The sequence below is a fragment of the Podarcis cretensis genome (assembly GCF_951804945.1).
Source record: "Podarcis cretensis genome assembly, chromosome: 12".
NCBI classification, from domain to species: domain Eukaryota; kingdom Metazoa; phylum Chordata; class Lepidosauria; order Squamata; family Lacertidae; genus Podarcis; species Podarcis cretensis.
In genome coordinates, this window is record NC_137181.1 from 17,586,920 (window position 1) to 17,596,545 (window position 9,626).

General features: G+C 41.2%; 2 long non-coding RNA genes across 5 annotated transcripts; one reads left to right on the forward strand and one right to left on the reverse strand.

Annotated features, from left to right (window-relative positions):
* The first annotated feature begins 232 nt into the window (after positions 1-232).
* Positions 233-7,667, forward strand: LOC307199311. Of its 4 annotated transcripts, none has more exons than XR_013831853.1 (5): positions 233-577; positions 1,969-2,095; positions 2,397-2,480; positions 3,089-3,786; positions 7,376-7,667. It is a non-coding gene; the product is annotated as an uncharacterized lncRNA (long non-coding RNA). The 4 variants fall into 4 exon arrangements; XR_013831854.1 differs by having other exon boundaries at positions 3,089-3,438; XR_013831855.1 differs by lacking the exon at positions 2,397-2,480 and adding an exon at positions 2,537-2,691.
* LOC307199322 lies at positions 2,792-4,027 on the reverse strand. The gene is made up of 2 exons (XR_013831867.1): positions 3,835-4,027; positions 2,792-3,168 (listed from the first exon to the last, which is right to left on the reverse strand). It is a non-coding gene; the product is annotated as an uncharacterized lncRNA (long non-coding RNA).
* Positions 7,668-9,626: the final 1,959 nt, after the last annotated feature.

Below are 9,626 nucleotides of genomic sequence, written 5' to 3' on the forward strand. Positions count from 1 at the left end.
ACTTTTTCTTTTTTTCTTTTTCTTTTTGTAACCTTTAAAATTTGAATAAATATTATTTTATTTTATTTTTTAAAAAGAGAGAACGTAGATGCAAAGGCAGATGCATAGGAACTGCTGATCTCATTTGATGCTCCTGATATCAGCCTCATGGAAGTGCTTGGTGGAAGGCAGAAAGGAGGATCAACGTGAGGCGTGAAGGCTGCTCCCTGCAAGGCCCTTTCCAGAAAAGACTGATCCAATTTAAGAAACTACCCCTTTTGCCACACGAACCAGCAACTCTCACATCAACTCACACCCACTCTCAAACTCCATTATCAACCACTCCAAACTGAATTCTGCCAACTGTCTCCAGCATCATTCAAACAGCCCTTTCAAATTCTCATCCAATCGTCACTCACTACCAACATTCCAAGCTCCCTCCTTCCCCCACATTTACCTTAATTCCTCTGTTATAGTTACCTACACATAATTGCCCTCTGATATGCCTACAGTATGTACATAAACAGCAGAACAGTACAGTCCGCTTCAGATTCTATGTTCCAAAATGGCACAGTTGGAGGACTGTGAAATTCTATAGGTAAGGCAAAAGGCATATGCCCCCTTCACCATCCTGGTCCCATTCATGACAGTAATGGCTTGAAGGAGGCTGGTGCCACATAGGCTTTTAGGAAGAGCTGTGGCTCAGCAGTGCAGCCTCTATTTGGTGTGCAGAAAACCCCAGCTTCAGTCCTTAGCATCTCCATGGAGAACTGGAAAAGACTCCTTGTCTGAAACCCTGGAGAGGCTCACCCAGTCAGCATGGACAGTCCTGAACTCGATGAACCAGTGTTCTGGCTTGGTATAAGACAACTTCCTATGGTCTGGAAGAATTTCAGCATTGCTCCTGATAATGCCCTTTTTTGGGTTCTTATGCCAAATGACCTGTAGAATTTGATAATTGGAGAAACTTGAGGGGAAACTGGCACAAACACAAAAATGGCGGCATGAGGGGGGGGGGGGTTAATCAGCATTTCACTTTCTTCCACCTCAACTTTCTCCATCGCCGCATGCCCATACCAAATAGCTGAAGACAGTATTTCAGAAACAATCTCTCTGCCCACTGTAGTGCTGGGACCCTCAGAACAGCTGAGGAGATCACCCCTTTTTAGAGAAAGAAAAGGCATGTGTCAAGCTGCCTCACCCACAGAGCCTTCGGGCAAAACACATCATTCTTTTGGCGCTGTCAGGGACTGAATAAATCAAAGATAACTGGGTTAAAATGTCAGCACCCAATGGGATTGAAATAAATCTGCTACCTTTCTGCATTCAAGGGAGATGCTAAACGGCAGTGCCACCAGCGCCTCATCCATTCGGCAGGGCAAATTAAATATCTTAACGAGCATGAATATATATACATTTTATTCCCTTGCAATAAGTCCATGCTGGATCTCAAGGTGGCCGAGGTTAAAGACGTGTGAATGTGAATGATGGCGTTAAAAGGTTTTCAGACTCTGTTTATTAATAGCTCTCACCCTTTCACCCCAGCGGCATCCATCACAGCTTGGTTAAAATACCATCTCCCTTCATCAATCACTGGGATTCTTCCCTGCCCAAATGAAGATGGAGGGACGAGGGAACAGAATATCTACCAACTATTTGTACAGTTGCAAGGGCGCTTTGTAACCCTAATACCAAAACAGAATCTTGTAGGATCAAGATGGGGTGTTTGGGGTATTTTTGGTGGGATGTATTATTACTAGAGCAGTCAAGTACAACATTTTCTGATTGCCTAGAATGGACACACAGGGGAATGTGGCTCCAGACAGAGAGGACTTCCTGTCATACCTGCTCTGGACCTTCTTCCCCCTGTGTGTGACCAGGTAGATGGGCATGACCCTAGCTGACCATATAAAAGGGCTGGCCACGCAACCATCTCTCTCTTGGACTCTTACTTTCTTACTCTTTCTCTTGGACTCTCCTGGCTCTTAGCCAGCACATGGCTCAACCTTCACATAGGATGGAGCCCAGAAGCAGAAAGTCTGAGATGTAGCTCAGACTTCTTTTGACTGTAACCACAGGATAAAGCCTGCCTTCAGATTACTTCGGTGAACTGAATGTGAGTAAAACTTTATTCTTACTTTTAAAGAAGACTGTGTTGTGTTGTGTTATTATTATTTTAAGAGGGAAATAAAGGGGAAACTTACCAGGAACAATCCAGACTGGACAAGCCAGACAGGATTGCTTAATTAAAGGATTCTAATGAATCATCTATTTGCTTCCAATAACTTGCAAGGGAATGTACTCTGTTGTTTACTCACTAGCTTGAGTGAGCAGGGATAATATCGAAACAGTATATCCTCTCCTACTTTCCTTAACATTCCCACATTATTATTACTGTATTAAATCTCCTAACAGAGAGCCATCACTGGGTGGCTTTTAGATGTCCCAAAGGCCTTCATGAAGCCGTTGATCATCAAGGACAACCTTCCCTCCCACAAAATGTAAACTTCTTGAAGGAACTGATAGCTTTTTCTTTTTGTCTTCTGTTTTAATTTAGCTTGTCTCTCTGTAAACTGTTTGACGTTGGTAATGAAAAATGGAAATGGCAAATGGCCTCAAACTATCAGGAGTATATCCACTAAATGCAGCTGTAAGAAACAGACTTAACTGCCACTTTCTTTGATGTTCTGCACTGTTCTCATTCCTGGATGCGTAGGGATAAATATGTTACAGTGATTTTTAGCTTGTATTAAGTAACATTTCCCACCCTTCATCCAAAATATCTGAATTTACTCTAGGAAGATTCCCCTCCCCCCAAAAAAGGGAAGTTTGCCATGTAAGAAAGAGGAAGATCACAAACAGCAGAATGCATGAATAACATTACTTGGCAAAGGCATCATTTAGAAATGGTTGTGACTAAATTGTGGGGGTTAACAGTACGTGTGCAAGAGCTTTGAGAAACAAATCACCTGTTAATCACAGACATTCCATGGCAGACAAATGAGTGTGGAAATGATTCCCTGTAGACAGAAAAACCCACCTGACATTCTGCCTTCCAACATTTTACAGATAAAAATAAATATATTGTAACCTTTATTCTGTTTTCAAGGACTTTGCAAGCACCATCCAATCAACTATGGCACACTGTGGAAGGATTCAGCACCTGCTACATCGACTTCTTTAAGGTGGCTGTGGCGTTTGCCCATTCTTTTGAAAATGTCTGTATAGTGGGAGAGAAAGAGTTAATAGGTAGACCAATAGAAAAGCCAGAGGCGGAGCCTACTTGTTTATAAAAGGGCTTAGCCCAAGGTTGGTTTTAGTTAGTTAGTTGGTTGGTTGGGAAAGGCAGTTGGGAAAGCAGTTGGCAGACAGTTGGAAATAGAGAGACAGTTAGCGCAGTTGGTTCTTGTGTGAGGGGAGGTAGAAGAGTTAGTGACAGGATAAAATAAGACTAAAAAGGTAAAGAGTAACAACGTTTTGAATGCAGGTAAAGTTTATTTGTGTTTGCAATAAACTACACTCTTCTTTGTTAACTTAAGAATCTGACTGAGACTAAGTGATTTACCGGGGAGGACCTGGTTGGTGGCAGTGGATTAGTGGTGTACGGGTCAATAGCCCATGAGATGACTGGGGGCTCCGTACGAACGCCACAGGGGCCATGGCTCAGTGATAGAGCATTTGACTTGAAGGCATGCAGAGAGTTAAAGAAAAGGATTGGGTGCCCAATGATGGAAGCATTGCACTGTCCAAAACTCTGAAGATCTGCTGCCAGTCAGAGCAGACAGCCCTAGGCTTGATGGACAAATGGTGAGACCTAGTTTATACAGTAAGACCGTTTCTTATATCCATAGTCACTTGTTGTTGCCCTCCACTGATTTAAAGAGGCTGGTTGTTCTTTGGAGAAATATGCATCATAAAAGCACAACTGACCTCCAATAGGTTATCAACAGTTTAAAAACTTGTTTCTATGGCTACAGTGTGTGAAATGACAAGGTGTGCATGCCAAAGCTGAGATCCACTTATGTCCCACTCAGAGACGAGAGAGAGAGAGAGATGAACCATGAGGAATGACAATATCAGGTGATAGAGAATCTCATGGATTATCACCAACAACTAATAACAATTCTATTCTCCCAGCCTCTTGGAGCAAAAATAGTAACCATTATTTGGTTGTATTATTCTCATGCTGCTGCACTATTGCTTGTTCTTCTTTTTTATTAATTGAGCTGGCCAATATGTTAATGCATTTTCTGCATTCTTAGAAGCCTCAAAGGGGACTGCTTGCTGAAGGTTTTGATAACAGATTTGGATGGCACGCGTATTTATGGTGTGAGAAGAAGAAAATACATAAAGGGTTTGGGAGCCACATATTCCGAGGTTCATTAATAGAAGTATGGGATAGGTATAAAAACCTATTAGAACCAAGAGTTCCGCATTGGTTATCTCCGTTAGAGATTATGTCTGTGAAGAAAGTAAATATGAGAAGTAATTGGATTACATATGGAGACTTAATAATTAAAGAAGGAAGTAAATGGAAGATAAAACCATATGAACAAGTTAAGGAACATGTTTATGACTGGTTGCATTATTTTCAGGTTAATGAAATGCTTAAAAAAGATATTAAAGAAAGTGGTTACACAGAATAAGATTCAAAGTTTCAAACAGATATAATAAATAATGATTGTAAAATTCTGTCAAAAATGTATAAGATATTGTTAGATTGGTATACGAAAGATGAAGAAGTTAAAACGGTAATGGTACAATGGGCCAGAGATTTTGGATATAATATACAATTTGATGATTGGGAAAAATTATGGAAGGAAAACTTAAGATTTACTGCTTGTACTGCGTTAAAAGAAAACATCATGAAAATGTTTTACAGATGGTATATTACACCGGTAAAATTAGCAAAAATGTATAAAACCTGTAATAAATGCTGGAAGTGTAAAGAAAAAGAAGGAACGTTTTATCATATGTGGTGGGAGTGTAAGAAAGTGAAGGGCTTCTGGGAGATGATATATAATGAGATGAAAAAAATGTTGAAGTATACTCTTGTTAAGAAACCAGAAGCCCTACTTTTAGGCATTACAGGAAAGGAAATAAGAAGGAAGGATTATAAGCTTTTTCAATATGCAGTTACAGCAGCAAGAATTCTACTGGCTCAGAAGTGGAAACAAGAGGAAATACCGACGAAAGAGGAATGGAGGATGAAATTAACAGACTATGCAGAACTGGACAAGTTAATAGGGAAAGTTAGATATCTTCGAGACCAAAAGTTCATCGAGGACTGGGGGAAATTTGTGGAATATCTGAAAAGTACATGTGAAGTACAAACAACGCTGGTGGGGGTTTAAGAAGCACTGTAAAAACTGAGGTATATTGTTAAATGAAAATGGATGATTGGAGGGGGGACTAATGGCAATAGAGAGCAGAAGAAATGCGTAAGCAAGAGTTAAATATGGATGATTGTCAGAGAAGTTGAAGGAAGTCCAAAAGTATGGAATTTGTGAAAATTTGGATTAAAACTATATTTATGTTAAAAAATTAATAAAAAGTATTATTAAAAAAAACAAAGGGGACTGCTTGCAATCTCTTTTATTTCTCAGTTCAGCTAGATTCCAATGAAGAAGAAGAAGAAGAAGAAGAAGAAGAAGAGGAGGAAGAAAAGTTTGGCTTTGATATCCCGCTTTATCACTACCCTAAGGAGTCTCAAAGCAGCTAACAATCTCCTTTCCCTTCTCCATCCCCTTTTACTCTATTTAGCTAAAATACTATTTGCACCTGCATTTAATATCAGGATGGCAATTCCTCTCTTCACGGCACTCTGATTTTATTCCATTTTTTAACAACTTCCCATAGAAGTATCTCATCCTTGTGTTCCCAGTTCAGCAATATTTTACAAGTATCAGATTTAACAACCATGATTCATCTTGGGAGAATCAGTGAGCTTCCTTGCTGCCTTAGAATCAGACACCTTGGTGTCTTCAGACCCCCAAAAGTAGTCACTTTGCCCTGTCTCATTCATTCCCCCCCTCCCCGTGTTGCACATTGTAAATCAATAATACTGAATGATGGGGCAGTTCCAAATGACCCTCATTATATGGGGTATCACCAGGGCCACAATACCTCAAGGACCTGTTCTCCTCATATGAAGTGACCAGGAACCTGCAGTCATCATCTGATGCCCTTCTTTGTGTGCCTCCTCCAGAGGTCTAGAGGGTGGCAACATGAGGACTGGCCTTTTCTGCAGTTGCTCCACATTTGTGGAATGCTCTCCCCAAGGAAGCTTGCCTGGCACCTTTCTTACATATCTTTAGGCTATGTGTTTGTGGGAGGTGAGTTACTAGAACATTTTTATGATGTATTTTGTGTTCTTGTTTTGTATTTTTGTGTTGTGAATCACTCTGAGATCTTTGCAGTGCTTTTTCTTCTTCTTAAAAAAATGTTTAGGGGTACTCTCATTTTGACTCAAGAAAATCACCATTTTATAGTTCAAATCAGGAAAAATAAATACAGTAAATGGACAAAAGGACAAAGAACATGCATTATACCAGGAAAGGAAATGAAGCCGCCATCGGAGGTGGTAACAACGAAACTGACCAATCACCATGCTAGATTCCAACTCCTACTTCACATATTAAATGTTTGCTTCCGTCTGAGACTCAGGAAACACCATGACAGGAAATGAGGCTGCCAGTGGGGTTAGCAATGCTACTGACGATTCACCATGCTAGAGAAGAAACTTTTTTTTTAAAAAAAAAAAGTTTCTTCTCCCGTTAGATTCACAAAATGTTTATGGGTATGCATACCCCTGTGTACCCCCAGAAAAAAGTACTGGATCTTTGGATAAAGAGCAGTATACAAATTTAGTAAATAAACAAACCAAAAACAACAATCCAGGGGCCAACCATTTGAAGTGTGTCCAATTGATGCACAATTGCCAATATGTGGGTCCTTTTGGACCCAGAAGAGGGCAGAATGGAATGGGGCAGGGCAGGGTGTCCTTACGTGCACTCTGGTGATTTGCTTGGGGGCCAGGAAGAGAACCCCAGTGCAAAATGGTCACCACCTATATTAATAATCAGAATGAGAAGAACATGCCATGACAGCAGGCAGTCATTCCAATTCATAGTACACCATTTATCTGTTTACTGGAGAGCACACAACCCCATGCAAACAGGAGGAACCTTCTTTAGCACAACATAATTAGAAGCTTTCCAACCACACATGCAATTACATGCTCTATGGTTCCCTTTATTAAAGGTTTCCTTTGTCTGGATATGTGCCAAATTAGTTGCATGTGTGAATGTTTTTGCTGCACCGTAACCCTCATCTATTTCGTACAGCGGGAACGCTGCATTGCATTAACCTCACAATTAACCCTTATTATTTGCAGGTGGATCAGCATTTCTCTCTGACCAAGGACACTCTAGCTGCCCGGCCAGAGGCCTCCACTGCAGCTCGAAGAGGAAGATACACCACATCTGTTTTTCGTTTGCAGTGCAGCTGTCTTAGGAGGGTTGTATAACGGAGGGGAGACTGTGGAGTGAACATCAGCGGAGCGGTCGAAAGCTTTAGGAGCATCAACATGAAATCTCCTGCCAAATCTCTCTAACTGGAACAGGATTGGTAACAGTTTTCAGGCCAAGATGCAGACCTCATTTATGAACATTGTGGGATGGCGGCCGGGGCACAGAGGGGGGTGGGTGGGCAGGATCTGCGAAAGCCTCAGTCCAAATCTATGCAAGAGGTTAGAATAATACAAGACACAAATATTCCAGAATGTCTCATCGCAATTAAGCTTTGCTATCCGAAAAGAAGCTGTCCATTTCACATTATTTTACAGGATAGGAAAAACAGACTTCAGGCTTCAAGATAAACATACATAAGAGTACTGGAAAGGAAAAATAGTGTGAAGCTTATTAAAGCAAAGAAAAAGAAAAAAAAGTGACATAATGTTGTTAGTAGTAGTAAAAGGGAAACGGTCATCTGGAAGCTATTTTAACAGCTCTATTTATTTAGGTCCAAGGTAATAAAAAGGTTGTCAGAAATGGCTTCCTTGCAACAAGCCAAACAGAATTTTCTCTAAATAAAATAATAAAATAATAGGATAAAACTTCAATTGTATATCTAAACTGTCTGCAGCAAGGCTTCCAAATTCTCTATCTCAGAGTAGCAGTTACTCTTTCAGTGCTCCCTTCACCCATACACTCCAACATATGTCAGATGAAATTCAGTATGCTTGTTTTGTGTTCTTATATGTAAAAACAACTTATTTTGGTGCAGTTGACAGCATGCAATGGTAACAATAGTCTCTTGTGTCCAGAAACATTAGCTTCAAAATGGAGTCTCCCTCACCCCATCATTCAGTTTTACTTTTTAGCTGTCTTTCAGCTGGGAATGGAGGAGAAATCCACTCTGGATTGCATTTCCATACGAACCTACTAATTTCGACGTCCCAAAACAATACATGAACCAAAACACAGCTATCCTTTGAGATTTGCACTCCTCTGAGTTTTGTGATGCAGTCTGCCAACCAAAACCAAATGTGCACGAAAATAAGTATTAAGGGGGTGTATTTAAAAATGAATATATTTAATGAAATACAATAATGTATCATACTAAAGGAATACTTTGCACATATGTGAATATCAGGCAAAACTGCATACTCAAAGATGTACAGTGGTACCTCGGGTTAAGTACTTAATTCGTTCCGGAGGTCCGTTCTTAACCTGAAACTGTTCTTAAGCTGAAGCACCACTTTAGCTAATGGGGCCTCCTGCTGCTGCCGTGACGCCGGAGCATGATTTCTGTTCTCATCCTGAAGCAAAGTTCTTAACCTAAAGCACTATTTCTGGGTTAGTGGGGTCTGTAACCGGAAGCATATGTAACCTAAAGCGTATGTAACTCAAGGTACCACTGTATACTAAGGGGGAAGAACACTTCACAAGCTGATGCAGAAATGTGGCAAATTGAATTTAAGACTATAAAATTAGAAAACAAAACTGATAGATTAATCCACCCCCAAATGTATGTCGCACCTTTCTCCTTGCCTGGTGAGTATATGGGTGCAGACTTGTCCTAAGCCCATTGAAAGAAAGCGACATTGGGAGCCCTAAACAACTGTAGTTGGTGGACCAAACAAGCAGGACGAAAAACATTCCTAGCTGCAGCTGCTACCTGGAAAACTAGGGTCAAGTCCAGGAAGGGGAAGACCCGGTGCAGAAAAGCCCAGGTTCAATGCCCAGCAGATCCATGTGGGAATTGTAATGTCTGTTGCCCCAAATCCTGGAGAGTCACTGCCAGGCAGTATAGACAACAGATGTGGAAACTGTGGCCCTCCAGATGTTGTTGAATGCTAACTCCCACCAGCCTCCACTATTTGCTATGTCTAACATATGAAGAGCCACAGGCTCCCCATCCTTTGTGTATCTAGATGGACCAATGGTCTGTGGCTGTGGTTTTCAATCACTGTGCCATGGCACCCAGGGGTGCCTTGAATGATGGTCAGGGGTGCCATGGGCAACACTGGCCCATGTCCCTCTTTCCTTCCTTCCCTCCCTTCCTCTGATGCCCTCTCATATCCCCCAAGGAAGGCTCCCAAGGAGAGGGGAGAAGAGAGGAGGCTGAGGGAACACTCCACAAGG